The sequence below is a fragment of the Rhopalosiphum padi genome, chromosome 1 (assembly GCF_020882245.1).
Source record: "Rhopalosiphum padi isolate XX-2018 chromosome 1, ASM2088224v1, whole genome shotgun sequence".
Lineage (NCBI taxonomy): Eukaryota > Metazoa > Arthropoda > Insecta > Hemiptera > Aphididae > Rhopalosiphum > Rhopalosiphum padi.
Window position 1 is genome coordinate 12,713,199 of NC_083597.1, and position 19,138 is coordinate 12,732,336.

At 25.3% G+C, this 19,138-nt stretch overlaps 1 protein-coding gene across 1 annotated transcript in view; it reads left to right on the forward strand.

Moving 5' to 3' along the window:
• Positions 1 to 8,513, forward strand: part of LOC132930356 (uncharacterized) — a 45,285-nt gene extending 36,772 nt beyond the window's left edge. The window contains exon 11 of the transcript XR_009662217.1: positions 8,369 to 8,513. The gene's annotated coding sequence lies outside the window, so the exon portion shown is untranslated. The remainder of the gene's footprint in view (positions 1 to 8,368) is intronic.
• The last annotated feature ends 10,625 nt before the right edge of the window (positions 8,514 to 19,138 follow it).

Here is a 19,138-nt window from a genome sequence, read left to right on the forward strand (position 1 = left end):
CCTCAGAAGTTACCTACTGATAAAACTATGATTTATGAACCTTTTGTTGTTGAACATAAAAATTGTTTTATAATAATTATTACCTACCTACCTACCAAGTGAAATATGCAAACAATCACTATATCAGTATTTCTAAATTATTTATTTAATTTTTTAATCGTTGTTTTTGAGCATAAAAGATCACTAATATAATATGAATGTTGTTTTTTAGACTGTAGTGATTTAACAATTACATTTTCCTCAAAAATCCTTAAGTCGATATAAGTACGAAAATGTATATATAATTTAACTATAACACCTATTAGTAATATTTATTTAGCATTCAATTTTATTTTAATAGATTACAAGTATCAAACGTATGCAATTTCTTTAATAATCTTACATTTCTAACATTATTACTCAATGAAGAATACAATTAATTAAATTTGAAATATATCCATTTTCTGTTGATTTTAGAAACTATAAAATAAAGATCCAGTTTATTCTAACAATGATATGAGATTTCCCTTTTGAAGAGAATTGGTTCTCATACGCTGTAACAAAATAATAGTGAAAACTATGCAAGTACTTAATTAAAATAACCATTAGGTAAGTGTTTTTTAATTTTGTTTTTATAAATCTTCAAGAATTTGTAATTTTTCTCAACATTTTAAAATTAATCACACGAATATAATTTAAATTGTTCATAATATTTTACTAACTCCGTAATCTACATTATATTATTATCAATTATCATATTAAAAAAATCAATTACATTTTATTTTGTACTTATAATTAAATATAACTATAATAGATAATTCTCAAAAAAAATGTTAAAGTATAAAAATTCAATAATTGTTTTTCGGTAAATTTAGCTCAAGTAAACACGATAGTTTTTTGGTATTGTGAAAAAATTGCATAAGTAACTAAATATTTAAGATGTGTATAAGCAATGTTCTAAAAAAATATATAATTTAGATATAAATAAATAATTTTGAAAATAAGATAATTTAACTTTTAATTCTAAGTGAAGTTTTATATTTTCTAAGTGCCAATAGTACCATATATGGTAATATTACCATACCTATTAGCTCTTCATGAGATTGTGGGAGTATTTTAAAGACTAGAACATTATAATTATAATATATACATTCACACTAAATGTAAAATGATTAAAATTTAAAATGAAAGTTATTTTTTCCCTACGTATCTTATCACATTCGCTTAACATAAACAAATAGTCCGATGAATTATACATTTTTGTGGCAATATAAGTACCTAATATTAATATAATATTTATTTTCCATCAATTCAACCTAATTAAAATAATTTTCAACTTAAGAAGTAATCGTAGAAAAAAGGTCCAAAGACCGTCCAGACCCCGTGGAACTTATAGCCTATATGTTATGTGAGGTGATACACTTTGGTGAGTTTGACTCCAGAAACTCCAGAATTCTATTGAGTGATATACATCCTAGTATATAAGTGGTATGAATGATTTATTAATGTGAATTTTTAAATGAACATTATCTGATCATATTTTAATATATTATGTAGCAAACTGTCAAACCCGTATTCCAATTTCCAAAATCTTGATTTTATAGAGTTCTAAACCCGTATAAAGTGTAAGCTATAATCACATTTAATAGGAAATTAGGACCAATATCGTACACAAAATGAAAAATTTCAACGAGTCTACATGTTTATACAACTAACGTGTTTACATGACGTGGCGCACATGTAATGTCCATATTGTCCGATATCTAACTGCATTAGTGCGGGTTATCGTGTTCTATATATGATGCCAGACAAAATAGTGGTCTAGTCCTTAGGGGTTGTTTTGGTGATGGGTGAGTCATTGTAAAGCTGTTTGGTCGTATGTTTTCTTCGTGTGACTCACATCGTAATATACGAATGAAAGTGTAAATATATATTTATTATACGACTAGACTAGAACACAACACGTACAAAGGTATATACTTGAGTTTCTTCAATATAATTTATTTCTTTGAAAGAGTGTATTACTCTTTTTGTAGTTTTTTTCCATTTTTATATACCTAATAATCTTCCCTAACAAAATCATAAAATGATTTTATAACAAATATTACACTCACGCAATACAGTTTTGATAAAATATGCAAAATCGTATTTATTTTGACTATAGATGTAAAATATTAAACGTGTACTTTATATTTTTATTATCTTGTACTCGTAGTAGTCATAATCATAACGTATTGGCGAATACTTACATTTTACTTCGAGCTTATATATAAAGTAAGACTCCGTCATAATTTTTAAGTTTATACTTATAATATTTGATTAGGTATATAGTGTATACTATACAATCTTCAAAGTAAAGATTCGGCATCATATTTTAGAAACATTGAAAAAGTACTAGGTATAATGAATGTACCTAATTCATAATATTATCAAATATACTTTTTATACTTAGTATACATTTTTTTTTTTTAAATAAAATTATCACGTATACAAATTTACAAATGAAAATACGACTTCTTTATTAATTGTATGTATACTTATAAAAACTAACAAGCAATACTTAAAACTCGATTTCAATGCCGTCATTACTTGTAATGTCATATTAAAAAGTAAACTTTAAATTTTTTTAAAAGCTCATTATATAACTGTTTATAATACTGTTATATAATATTACACAGAGTAGTCAGTAGATATACATAATTCCTAACAATGAACAATAAATACTCATGAATATTTATTATAACGATTTGCCTTGCTCAATTATTGAATTATGTAACTATATAACGTATATTCTATGTGATATCAGATTTTTTAAATTAAGTATATAAAATATAAAAATATTCTTTAGTTCTTTACGATCTCGTATTATTAATATTTACTTTGTGTTCTTTGAGTTATTGTCACTAAACAGAAGAAGAAGAAGAAAAATCTTAACATTATATCTTTTACATTCATATTTGTAATATTATAAAATTTAAGCAGTAATCATATTTACCTACTACAATATACGAGTTTAAATGAGTAATAATTTATAAAAAAAAAAAAATACAGATTATCTATCATAGTACGTATTACCTACCTTTTTGTATACATACAATCCGTTTGATAAATAACAGCAAAATGTCAGTAAACGAATACTAATCATATATTTTTGTAGGCATATATACATATAGTACAAACTAACAACATACACGAATAACACATTATTCAAGCCGTCCCTACCCAGTAGAATGTTTTACCATATTTCACTAAACTTAAATTGCAGTTTACTGCAAATATTTTTTATTAATCAAACGCATATCAACATCAATGATAATTAATATCGTATGGGATTTATAGGTTGTGTATGGAAAAATGAGGCTATACATATATATATATACAATAGACTATAGACATCATGACGGATCGCTTTCTTAACTCGTTAAACGGCCTAACAGGAAAGGTTTTGAACCATCGACTTAAGCGATATGACTAGTTTTGGGCATTTGAACGCAGCGGTTCTTTTTATGGGTTTGTCGCGGCTAGGTAGTGGCAAACTATATATAAGAGGTGGAGAATAACCGGCCACGCCAAACATGGACCGATATGCACTATACGTATATTATTATATGCGATACACATTTCACATAGCGTCGGGAAGGTGAAAACATGGGCGGGTAATCTCGCGTGTATATAGTACTACGCTCTACTGTATATACCAATATAACACCATAAACAAAAATATATACCTGATGATTTAATGAAAATAATATACCCAGATGCCCTATACATAATATATAAATATAGGCCACAGTAAAATATTTAATTTATTTAATACGTTTTTAATTAATACATATTATATACATACATACATACATAGTTTTATAGTAAACATTTGAAAATTGGCGATGATGTTAAAATAACATACACCTATACTATTATTTGTATAAATTACGTTACATTCGAAAAAGGAGTAGTTTTTATATGTATTTTATTTAGCACATTATAAAACCAAATTTTATTACTATTTTCAACTTGATATACTGTATGTTAGAAAAAAGTCTTACGCGGTTTCTAAATCAAATTAATTTAAATCTATACATTAATTATATAATAATATATTATAATATTGTATTAAACGTTTATAAAAGCAGCTACATTTGTTATGATTCAATAAATTTTCATTAATGATGATTTTTATACATCCCAAACAATAGGGGATTTAGAAAAACTAATAAAAAATCCCCCAAAGTCGAATAAAATGGAATTAACAACCCTCAATTCGTTTCTATATTAAACCTATAGCCTACAAGGAACAATTTTATAAAGAATAGAATTTGGGGGATTCAATTAATCATTATAGGTGATAGATCATATGATACGAATCATAGTATAAACATAACTTAAGAGTTATTGTGACATCGGGATAAAAATCAAACAACATTATATAAGTAATAATAAAAAAATCGTTATTTTATTTTGTTTTAATAAATATTAATCAAGTTGATAAATTCGTGATTGGCATTAATTACTTATAGATATAATAAATTAATCACTTATATTATATTATATTATGTTATTATATTTTTATTTTATATATAAAATTCATGTCTAATATTTATGCATGAATTTGATTGAATTACTTTTAAAATGTATTTAAGAAATCAAAATAATTTAAAAATAAAACTCTAACAAATACATACACAAAGACGAAAGACTTAACAAATATAATTTAATTTTAATAAAAAATATACATATATTAGATGTTTTAAAAATAGTGCCTAAAAGTATAAATCTATGAAGCAAAAAAAGAGATAATAAGAAAACAAAATTGCCTAGTAACATTCTTTCAAAAAATAAAAATAGTGCCCAACGTCACAGCTACTTTTTATATCAAAATACCAAGTATAAATTAGTAATTAGTAATTGATTAAGTATCAAAGTTTTTAAATATTTTTATTTTAATATAGAATATGCCCTTGAAATAAATTAGTTCTTTGTTTGCGCTTTTATCTCGTACTTGACATCGTTTCCGTGAAATAAATAATTTGAAAAGCTATAAACGATAACACAAATGGCTAGTGTAAAGAACTGATAAAGTTATATTTCCATCATTAGCCAATCCTCTTTTGATGCACAATACACCTATCTACCTACATTTTATATCGTATTATGGTACTGTTATTCCTTTTGCTTTCAATATAAAAACATAACAATAAAAAAGCACTCCGGCGTTAGACACTATAGTAAAAACTCAAGTAATTTCAATAAACTGGTTTTAAAAAAAAAAAAAGAGTTATACAGAGTGTTACGTACTATTGTGTTGTACCAGGTACCTACCATAGACTGGTAAAAACAATTTTCTTCATTATCAAATTGCGTGTAATTATCGTATAATTGTGAAACATAAAAATACGTATTAGTATGAGAGTTGTTACGTGAAAATGAAGTTAAATTGTTTATTAATGTTCATTAAATTAATATAGCCCAACGCTTGCATATTATATACATACTGTGTATACAGCTAGTATACCATACAGTGCTATACGCATCTCTGAGCAGTCGGATAATAAATATAATAATCTACGAATGGGACTATCAAGTATCAATCTGTGTTTCGAGTGGCTTATATAGGTATATATATATATATATATATTACGTTCTGTATGGACTTTCTCTTAAAAATTGTTAGATATGGGAGCGAAAATAAAAATAAAATTTTACGCTATGCTAGCTAACTAGGCATGCGTACTTGTAGATAAACAGCTATTCTAGGATTTCTACACAGTCGCTAGTTCGCTATACATATAGATGGATCACGGAGGAAATTTTATCATACACATATAATATATATTACAGTGTGCACTGTACAGAGAAGGCAATCGTGTTGATACAAACTACACGGCGTTGAAACACCAATCAACAATTAACCGACTAAAATTATACGCATAGGGATACTTAAATGCGCGTTAATATCAACGGTGTATATCTGTAATTATATTTTAAGCCTTATGAGAGGTTCGTAACGGTTTACACATAGCACAGTGCTAAAAAAAAATAAACACAAATTTAATGTGCGATATATACTTATACGCGTGTTTAGTACTTATTTACTATTATAAAAGTTATCAGTGTTACATTTAATATTGATAGTTTTGATTTATAATTTATGAAGCATATTATACGCGATATATTAATACATTATATGTATTGCGTGGCGCCAAATACCTTAACTATACATTATGCACCTAAAGCTATTAAACATATAGTTATAAATTATAGATCAAAATATTAATTACGCCGACTTATTTTGCCACGTGATTACTGTAAAGAGCCGATTCTCCGTTATGATTTATTTGATTATTATTTGTTCTCCAAAACAAAAACATTAATTAAAACATCAGGAAAATCGGATAATAGGTGTATAGACATGTCCTTTCGTCAGCAAGGTTTCGTGACGGAGCTATTATAAACGAACACTATATGAAATGGCAATACGGATGATAAGGAAGGTTATGTGATTTTTTTTTTATTTACTTGAACATTGGCCATTTCGAGCTGTGAAGGTTTAATATATTATAAATATTCAGTTAAATGATTGCGATAATATGTAGTAAACATATCCGTTGCAAATAATAGTATCCGTTGTTCAAAATTCCATTTATTTTGAATTTAAAAACAACAAACACTACATTAATGTATTATATATGTATTGTGTACCTTACAAATATTAATTATTGCATTAAACTCGATTTAATCAATAAACCAATGAAACCGAAATGATTTCTATCTTTTGGTAGGTATTTACGAAATGTTTGCATTGCGAATATTTTATTGATGCATATTATTTTTTATCGTGTTAAAATAACACAATATGCAATTAAATCGATATGTTAAGTAGTATGTCTGTATATACGTTCACCGCGATGTAGATAAAATTACATATATCAAATTATCAACATCGTGCTGTATACATAACATTTGATTTATATTATAAAATAATTATGTAGGTATATATGAATCACTGTGACAACTATTCTGGTATATTACAATGTAAACAAAAAACATAAAACAATAAGCATAAACTGTTATATTTTATTGGCGTTTTTAGAAAATAATAATAATAATAAAAATACCTACGATTTTCATCGAAAAAATATTACAATCAATAATAATAATAAAAAAAAAAACAAGGATAACTATCGTTTCCATTCAACTTCATATGACACACATATTAATAGTATGACGTCGCATAGTAATTACGTCAGTACATCGTGTTACTCATAAACAAGTAGTATTCGAGTAACGCAGAGTCGTACCTAATCAAGTGATTTGTAGTTATGGCTGGCGCGCGTCGCAATGGGTTATTTGTAAATGTGTGAGGTGACTCATTAAATCATGAACGATATTCCCGTATATCCTTCAAAGTTATTAAAAATGCTACCAAGTTACTTGTTTAATATGGACACAGTAAATAACACACAAATATTAATTATACAAGTATCGGGATTGGTAGCATAGTAGCAGTATGAGTATATATATGATTCGAAGGATTAAATCCTGGACCCTCCTCCTATAGTAACTTACTCACAATCTAAAATGTTATGATAATATGATCTTATTTAGCAGTATGTAACAAGAGTTTCGTGTATTATTATCATGTCATAAGTGTAATTACCCACCTATTATAAACAGTGTAATTATATTTACCAATATTATATGTATTATGTATACATTATATAGTATAGGTGTATTGACGTATTGTGATTGATGTTACCTTGGTGGAACCAGATAAACTACTCAGCTATTATTATATATTTATATTGAGAGTTCCTTAGAGGTTAAGTCTCTTATTCGAGTGATAACAATAATACAATAATATAATCTTGAATGTTATTATTTCAACACTAAAATCAAAAAGTGGAAAGAAAATCACCTACATATATTTCGTGTTTTTTAAATTTCTTATTTTTTTTAACATTACTAAGAAAAACTTACGATGGTGAGTCTTGTTTTAAATTTTCAAACCTTAAATTTTAAAATATAAAACAAAAACTATATGAACTTCTAATTACAAAATAATTAGTAAATATTAAATTATTGTTAGTCTTTTAAGCCAACACTATACCTTATCGCATATAGAGCGGTACAAATAGGTTCAACCTATAGCGATAACTTAAAATTAATCTAAACATTTTAAAAATGTCATTAAATGTTTAAAATATAATAATATTCGTACTAGTTTAGACATTTTTGCAATTTCCAACAAATAATATTTTTAATTACAACAAAATAACAAAATCGTTATTCTACGTGTCTAATTTTATTCAAAATTGAATTTAAATGACTATTAAAAAAAATTGTGTGTATATATATTTAAACATAATTTTTTTTTTTTTTTTTGTTACAGAATGAAGCGGAAAGTATGGATTACTTAAGAGAAACTATTTACACTAAAATTCTCAATCCTTTGCCATAAAAAATGAAAATTTTATAAATGTTTAACTACACAGTACTTAGGTACTTCTAAAAAGACACATCATTGTTAAATCAATACATTCATCACTCCGCTGAGGATTTTAAATTCTTATTCTTATTTAAAAATGTTCATGAATTTAAAAGAGAACTTCATTTAGAACTTCTTTCTGCTGTAGTGCTGTTTATACATCTACCTCTTGTAGTTAAATACTGTTAATAATATAATATTGTGTGACATATTTATTACATGAATTATAGTTTTATTGTACTAAATAAATAACTAACAAGTGCTAATTATTTTAACAATATATAAGGATAATTCAATATACAATATAATAATATATATTGTCACAGCAATATAGGTCTTTATACTACGCATAATATATTTTGTATGTTACAATCTATATATATATAATATAGTGCAAACTGCCGCACAATCTATATGCACACATTATCGTGCTGACTGCTGATTATTATAGGAGTGTATATCCGTTTTCCTATTAGAAGGGAAACTATGTGGATTAGATTTAAAAAATAATGACAGGAAATAATGTTACTCGATTGGTTCAAATACGAAAGGTTAACCGTCAACTTCGTTATTAGGAAACAGAACACAACTAATTGTATACATTCGTTTTGGAATGAATGATCCATAGAATTTCAATATTATAATAAGCCTATATGGAATATATATATATATTATATCATCACTAATCCGATGTCCAGTCGGCGGCAGTCACAGTGCCTATATTCAGTTGTAAATAATTGTTTTAGGCTTGTGTCATGTATGTACACTGTTACTTTAAACTCACATGAATGATTTCGCACATTCATATAAAATGTAAAAATAAATTATTTTTTATACAGTAATATGCTGCGTTGTAAAATAGTTAAATAGTGGTGACGGTACAAACAAATAATTAATAATAATAATATAATCACCTTTGGAAAAGTTGTACTTACCAATAATTTGAATAATTCTATAGAAACTGTTTGGAAAAATAAATATATTACATCATTTGTATGCCATACAGAATAAAAAATTATTTTGATCACTGTTATAGCCAAATCGTCCAGTCAATAAACGTTTGAGTAATTATATAGTCTCATTAGTCATTACTCATTAATGTACCAACTACTAATTATAGTACCCAGACCGCTTTCAAATTGCAAGTTGATATATAATAAATATCACATCGCACGTCCATACTATCATAGTACCATCAGTAGTCAGATATAATGATACTGAATAATAAGTAATTTAAAAATAAAACCAATTAAATTGTGTAGTTGCTTTAATATTATTAAATAAATGACATAAGTATTAATTGTTTATTATTTCATAATTATTGATATTTATCAAAATTAAAAAGAAAATCGAACAAAAACCAGCTATAATGTTATAAAATAAATGCAGTATTTATAAAACAATATTTATATGAATCCAAAACGATAAAACATAATACAAATATCACGATGAAAATTGTTCACGAATACATGAAACATTTGTTATATTTAAGTATATTTACTATTTAAATATATTTTATTATTATTAAACGAGCGATCTCGTGTGTTTTTATGTCAGTAGGTACTTTAAATCAAAAATTATACATTTTATCAAGAACAAAAACAATTCATTAATAACAACATCTTAATGTGTAAAATACTAAAAACAAATACAATTCGTGATTATTCAACCATAAACATTAATAAACAATGAATAATGATCATAACTACTTTTTACTTATAAATTATTATAACATGAAATATGTATATAATAAATATATGACTAAGCTTAGATACTTAATTTCAAAATTCTTTTGAAATTAATATTACAAATTGTCTAAAAAGATATTTTTTTATATTCAGCCCAAGTATGGTAACATATTTCTTTAACGTTATCACGGCTATAACATAATATATTTTTGGATACTTCATGTATCATTTTACTAGGAATGCCAATTAAAAAACGTTTATTTTACCAAATTTGCAAGGTCTCTCAAAAGTTAATATTATTATAAAAATTAGAATTATTCAGTTTACCATATATTATATTAAGCTTAAGGACAATATATTTATATACATATATATGTTCACAAATATACAACTATATTTAATTAGATTACCTAACAAGATAATTTAGCTTTCATGGTGTATACTTTATAGTCATATTTTTTTTTTATTGGAAATATATTTTATATTTTGAACATTTAATTCTATTTACCTAAGTGCTAATATAAGTTTTTCAATAGTGCTATCTTAAATTAAAAATGAACAATTTATACCAAATTTAGGCATATTATACAAGTAACACACACACCAAAAATTAGTTGAAGTGAAATCACGTATTATTAATTATTATGAAATAATTTCCACAATAATAATTATCAATACTCAAATTTTTTTTTTATTGCCTACTTCAATATTATATTAGATCATTTTAAATACAGGACACTAAGTATTTATTATTAAATCTATGAAAGAAGATTTAACTAACGACCATTTATTATTTTTATTTTTAATGTTTAATTGTTTATTCTAATTATCTAATTGACTTTCTATAGCTATAATAATAATAAGTAGAATGTAGAATATTATGGTACTTAAAATTCATCATTAACTGTGAATCTTGTGCTATTATAAATAATACCATCTTACATTATTATTTATTATAGTTAAAATAAGTACCCAGTTTAGAAACGTATGTAATATTATCATGTAATTAACAATCATTTCATATGCTGAGTCTAAATATTAGTCATATTATAATAATCTAAAATATTAAATTAATTTTAAAATATAATGATCAATTATATATTATATATTTTCATTAGTTCGTCGTCTTTTCATGGTTCACAAACATTTAAGTATAACGGATTACCAAAATTTAGGCAGGAAATTATCATTTCAATTAAACTATTAGTTACCCAAATAATATTAAATTTAAAAAACATCATCGTCACACAATATTAATTATTCTTGTATTACCTATACATATTTGATTACATTATTATAACTTTTTTTTCGTTAAAGATAGAATATTATTTATTTTAGTATATTGTACGTTAATTACTTTTAATATTTTCAATTAAATTTGAAAAAAATAAAAATTATACTATTTTATAGTACCTAAATAAATTTATGACCGAACTTGTCTACGTCTAAACTTATAAAATTTTAAAACCCATAAAAAGTCGGTAAAACATTATTACAAATTATTAATGGTAAAGAATTTATAACATTTTTAATTTTAATATTTAATAAGACTTGGAAATCAATACAAGTTTTCTCATCAGTGATTAGTACAGCAACATAAAAATATCGAAAATATGTATGCATAACTTTTGTCATACAAACATTTAAAGTTCGTATTTTTTGTCAAAATTGATCTTTTTAACTAAAAATAACAAGTTAAGTTAAATTGTAATTCAGGAAGTATTAATTGTAACTCTTAAGGACCTAAACATTTCACTGTAACGTATGTATTGTTATTTTGTATACACAATTACATCTTCTAAATACTTAGATTTATTCTAAGATATATATGGGTACCGTGAACCTATTCACATCATTCTACGTACGTATCATCAGTATTAAGTTAATATTAAAATAGAGTTTAAATTGTATAACAATAATGTTTAAATGTATCTAATATGATATAATAATATTAGGTATAACATTTATTATAAAATATAATATTATAAGTATGAAGCTTTTCTTAAGGGGTAAAAATTTGTACAACCTATCGTATTACTTATAGAAACATAAATTACTGATAAAAATATAAATATATATCTAATAAAATATCTTAAGAAATATAGGCTCCACTGTGATTCGTTCTCCATATGCAATGATTTATGAGCATATTCATTTATTTGTATATATTATATATATATATATATATATATAATATAGTAAAACATCAATTAGGTAGTCATTACTCATTAGTCATTATAACAGCCTATTCAATGACAAGGCACACTCAAAACTTACTGTATAACAGAACGACTTCCCCGGTTTTAAGTTTATTTAGTTTATTTTTAAAACTGACTTTTTTTAGCTTGTTGCGTGTAATAATATAGTGTTTAGGATAGGTCATAGGCGCGCGCAGACCTACACGGTTTTTTGTAACACAGTCCGTGGTAAATTATGATTATATTTTTAAATACAATTTATGAATATCAGTCATAATTGAATATTTAAATATATAAGATTGCCTAATATTTGTAATTTATGTACTATATTTGGAAGAGAAACAGATTTAGTCCGCAGATTAGGTATGCAATTATAATTAGTTGCCTACTCAGCCCTCCCCCTACACTCATGCTTAAGGATGGGATAGGAAAAAAAATACAAACCTATTGAGTATAATATAATATATATTCCATTATTTCAAATTTTCAACGAGTGATGGAATAATTCATTTGGATATTTTAGGAGAAACATCTCATACATTTCAACTATCATAAATTCATAAGTTATTTGTTAAGTATAATTTATTATAGACGTTTTATAAATATTTTATGTATATTTGACTGGGTTGATGTAAATATAAATAGTAAAGTAATTTGTTTTTATTATTTCTCGATGAATTCGATCACGCGATGAATTAACCTAGATCTAAACATTAATTTTAATATTTATATACCAATATTATAAGCTATTGCATAATTTATTATAGTTGAATTATCTAGTAATAAACAATAAATCTATGTTCTCGTTCAGTCGTTTGGTAAAAACTGTAGATATCATACATCTTAGGACTACTACAGTTGCTGTATTATAATATTTTAATATTCATATAATTGATTATTGATCAGTATTATTTAAATTTCAAAATAAGAATGAATTGGCTCATCGTTATTTAAATGTATCATTCTTGTATTATATTTTAAAAATCATAATTTAAATTTTAAAAATGATAAAGTCAAGTGCTTAACACGACCGAACGGTTTAAATTAAACGCGCTAATGTCGCAACATCAAAATGTAAAACTGTAGGTATTACATTCGCGAATAAAGACGAGCATTGTGAACAGCACACAAAGGTGGCTACCAATTGGTACTTATCAATATTGTATATATAATATGTGCACAATACATCAGTGTATACTTATATGGCGTTTCAGTATATTTTCAGTACACCGAGTTCGTTTATCCCGTATATCCATGTTGGAAAGAGGAGGACAAAAGTATATATATATATATATATATATATACCTATACCTCTCTGTAAATGCACACAGTGCGCACACACACTCGCGCGCGCGAATTTACACTAACACATACCTAAACTGAGCGGTCTGCATTGTTATTTGTTGTGTACGAAAACCGACTTGAGCACCCCCGAGTCCAAACATATTATATATAGGTAACAAAAATCCAATCAAACAAAATCGTCTCATTGCACACATAATATATTATATTATAATATAATATAGTTATATATACGGAGTTCATTGTGCTGCACCGTCGGTCTGCAGTTGTAGTATAGGTATATATAGGCGATCGGGTTTATATATAGAAACGCAATCATACCATGAAGGTTTTCTTCGTTCCAAAAGTAACTCCATGTAGAACAAACGCTTGTCCTCGGCCATGTTAATTCCCCGCCAATTGTACGATATACAAACTTCTGCACACACACACGCACACACACACTCATATATATAACTGTGTGTGTATGTGTGTGTGTATGCAGAATACAGAATTATTACCTGTGGTATAGGCCAGTATATTATAATATAATATGTCCATGTGACACGAGTATACGAGACTACTGTTTGTATATAATGCTGAACGCGTGCGTGCATGCGTGTGTGTGTGTGTGTGTGTGTGTGTGTGCGCGCACGCTTTACGACTATAGAGAGAGAGATACATCGGACGTTTCCATATTGGGATCTAAAATCTGCGGACTCCAAAAGTCCTATTGCTGTCGTCCGTCAAGGTTTACCGTAAAGTAAAAATAAGAGGTATTATACGTCGGAAGTCGCTATTTGTTTTATAAACGTCACGTGTGACACATATTATAGCACTGCACGCGGTAGTCCCCCCTCAATGGGTCACTGGACGGTGTTTTAAACATAAAAAAAAAAAACTATATTATATTTCGTATATAGGTATAATTAAAGGTATACACGATGCGGGTATGGCGTCCTCTTAATAAGGCACTAATATACACTGTTATAGGTTAAAATTATGATTGTCCATAATTTATACGACTACACCTATAGCTCCTATTGCAATACTTTGTTTCCAAACATTTTTTGCGATTATTCGACGAGGCGTCGAGGCCATATTCGTAGTAAATTTTTTTTAAATTTATATAGGATTATATATTATATAAAATTCCTAATGTAATATATATATATTACAAGCTAACAACGTTAACTGAATTCATGCATATTAACTTGCTGAAGCATAATTTCGTTAGTACAGTATGTCGATCCTGGGGAAGTGATCGGCTGGCGTCTTGCCGTCTTATGATATAGTAAACCTTAAATTATGAAAAACCCTTTAAAGGAGGGGGGAGGAGAAATTTGACTTTTCTTTAAAATAAAACCGAACTTACCGCAGATTTGCTGATGTATCATTAAAACTTTTAAACTTTTATTATCATATTTTTTTTTAATTTCAAAGTTTTTTTGCCGTGCTATTAACTAACTTAAACAATTAAACCAGAAATTTACAATTTATTTTTATTAAATTAAAAAATGTATTATTATTATTTTTGAAAGCTATTCCACGTATAACTCAAAATAATTCCGTATTTACTATACAGCTGTTATTTTAATTTTGTTATTCTACAAAATAATATTTAGAATTCCTTAAAGTTTTGTTTTCGTATCTTCCATAATTTCATTGTAATACTATGTACTTGAGTGAAATGGGAAAACATTTCTTCATCTCGTAGTTAGCTGTAATGTATTAATAACATGATTAGTTAATTTTATGTTATATGTTTGTAAATTTATGTATAAAGTATATATGTTTAATTTTCATGATTTTTTTTTTAAATTCAAAACAACTTCCATTAAGGATAAACTTAGTTAGCATAATAAGAGTTAAGATCAAATAATTATTGCGAGTGAAGTGAGAAAATTTTTTTTGACTTAATCATAAAATTTGTACCATTATCATCTATCTGTGAAAAAGGCAATCATATATATATATATATATATATATATATACTACCTAACAGAAATTATTTTAGCAATTCATCACTGACTTTATACTATTTATAAAATAGTATAGTTTGATACATTAGCTACATAGCTACCTACTAGTTTAAAACTATGATGTCTCAACAATTATAATGTATGACAAAAATATTGTACAGATCGCAAGATATCATTACTGCAATTTGTGAAATTAAGTTTATATATATTATATATAGGTATGATAAAAATAATAACAAGTGAAAGAGTTAGTTAACTTATTAATGCTGATTGTATGTATCTACTTTGTTATTAATGTACCTACTGAACCATATTTTGTGAATTATTTACATATATCAAAATATTATAATTTTGATATTTGCTGTTAAATTTGTAATCAAATACGGAAATAATATACTATTGTTGATTTAAGTCAAGGCTCTTTATTATGTCAGTAAATATTAGGGATTTTGATGATAAACGCTATCAACTTTATATGACACATCAATTTTATTATTATTAAATAAATAATTTTCATCATTGGGTCAGTTATGAAAAAATTAAAAATTTTTAAGTATATTTGTATTATACTACAGTAGAAAATTATGATTAATAACCGACGTACAGTACGGTTGGCCCAGATGAGTCCGAAATATAAATATAGTAAAGAATTAACCGTATTTTAAATTCAGAATGGTGCAATTAATATATTATAATTTTCTGATAATGTTTTTTTTTTTATCTGTTATCACTTTTTAAAGCAATCAATATGCTTCAATTTTCAACTTTAAGTGTGGTTTCTTGTAACAAATTTGATTTAGATAGGACTTGAGGAGTTTTGAGTAATGGACATAATAAATAATTAAATTTATAAATATTCATACAAACATTTAATAAAATTACATGGTATAATTTTAAAAATATTTTTGTTGTTTTTGAGTATCAATAGGTAGCTATTTAAAATTAATTACTTTTTTTTATTTTTTATTTGATTTATTTATGCGTAAGATATCTTATATAATTAATAAAAAGTTCTTCATAAGTATTTCGTATCTTAATTAAAAAATATTGAAAATATATAATTTTTATCGATTAGCGTTTAAGTTCTGATTTTTATAAAATTTATAAATAATCGATTAATTTTATTATTAAATGGTCGTCGAATTACCACTACAATGGATTTATTTTATTGTATTATTATGTATCGTAGAATTAGTTTTTATTTTAACTAAAATATAGGTACCAAAATATTGTAAAATGAATAAATTGTCATCTAGCTTAGGGCTTTAGTCTAAAACTATAGGTAAGTACCTACTTAATTACCTGATAATAATAATTTGCTGATTATCACAAATAAATGAACTAATAAAAACTAACCAAATGTTTAACAGAAAAACTAAAATAGAACAAATAAAATACCTACTAATAAATATTTCCTTCTATATAATAGGTATTTTAATTTTTTACAAATTTACGATACATATTCCTTTCGTATTTTTCTTGCCTAAATCTGTCGATGTATCACGTATATGTCAGCATTCTGTATACAAATACCCATGTAATTTTATATATTTCACATACAATAATTATTAATGCTTAAATTCTTTTGAGTGTTTGATTCCAATTTAGAAATGTTAGATAGTGTAACTTTTAAATAAAATATTTTTGAATTTTAAATATTTAATATAAGTACCTACAGTACTACAGAGTACAGGATACGTAATATTAAATACTCATGGAGACTGATTTTAATCATTCAATACTATATGGTTTGAAATCATTCAAAAAACCAACTCAAACATATGGATATAGAGATTATATGTTAGTAACCATGGAAACAAACTATATATAGGTGGTAGTAATGTTTTCTTACAAAGTTATAAAACATAATTTAGTCAACATCTACATACTACATAATACAATTTGCTTCTTCCTGTATAATAAATAATAATTGTATAAAAAATGTTATTTTACGAAGTAAAAATATTTTGTTGTATCGTAAGAATTAAATGATAATTTACACCATAATGAGTCACGTATAAGTGCATCTAAACATGTTCATTTTTTAATAAGCTAAAATATTATTTTCTTCTATAGACTGTCCGTCATCTGATTACTTTTAATATGGACTTATACCTTGTATAATATAAATATAGATATATCATAATACATATTATATTGTATAAATAATATTTTCATTATACTGAAACACTAGTACACTACTCATGATAACACACCGATTTGCATTAAATGTATAAAATTCATTAAATAATTTATTAAGTTTGAATCAAGTAGATTTTCATATATTATAATGGATAGTACATTGTACATAATATACATAATAGTAATTTATTTGTACGATAATTGGATTTTACTAAGCTATTGTGAATATAAGCTAATTAAACCATGGGCGTTAAAATTAAGATATATTGTATAATACGCGAAATTAAATTTTTTTAGCATTCATAATTATATATTCATAATCATATTTATGTAGGAGGCGCACCTAAGTTGAGCAAACCAGCTTTATTCCAATATTAATATTTAACTAGTACCTAAAATGTAAATATTGAATAACGTTTGAAAATATAACATGAGAAAATTCATTGTTAAATTAAATCATATTATCAAAATAATGTTGACGTATCATCGTATCAATGGCGAACATGTTAAAACCATTGGGTATAATAATTTGATCATTTATCTGAGTAATAATGTATAAATCAATTTCGAAAGTAGTATTTTTAATATTATACACATAATTTTAAAATATATTTTAGATGTGAAATTTTTATACTTATAGTATGTCTATGGTCTATACCTATAATACAGATATACAGCTATAAAGTCAATTAAAAGCAAGTCGATAATTTTGCGGATTTTTAAATGACAGCGATAGAATTTCAATATATAGTACAAGTTATAGACACATAAAAACGAACGGTGAACAGGAAATACATTTTTCTGGCTTCTATCCATATTTTGAAGTGTGTACAGTGTTATGTACTTGTATAGTTGTATGTAGAACTATCAGTCTCATTAATATTATTCAAACTTCAATGTATATATTTACTTATATCTCTCGTTGTTTTTAACCAAAATCAACTAGAAATAAATATTAAAAAATCATATTAATAGATTGTAGGTAGATAGATGTTTTGTACAAAAATGTCATTCATAAACCTGTCATTAAGTATAAAAACCTTAATAAGCTAATGTATCATTATGTAAAAATGCGAAATTCATATAATATTATTATTATTTACTTACCAACATAAATAAGTGCAAAGTAATATTTAATTTTACATTTTAAATAATAATATGGAATGTATTCACAAAATACACAATAGGATAATAATAAAAAAAATTAAACAAATTGGTTTTGTAAAGTAAAACTAGTGCAGGCATGAACATTCGAAATTTTTTAGCCATCATTAAAATAACGCGCAAAACTGGTTCTACAAGTCGGCGGTGTATCATAACCAAAATAGAATACCCAACAAATATCCACCAATAATTATTACGACTACTCGTACAATTTGTCGT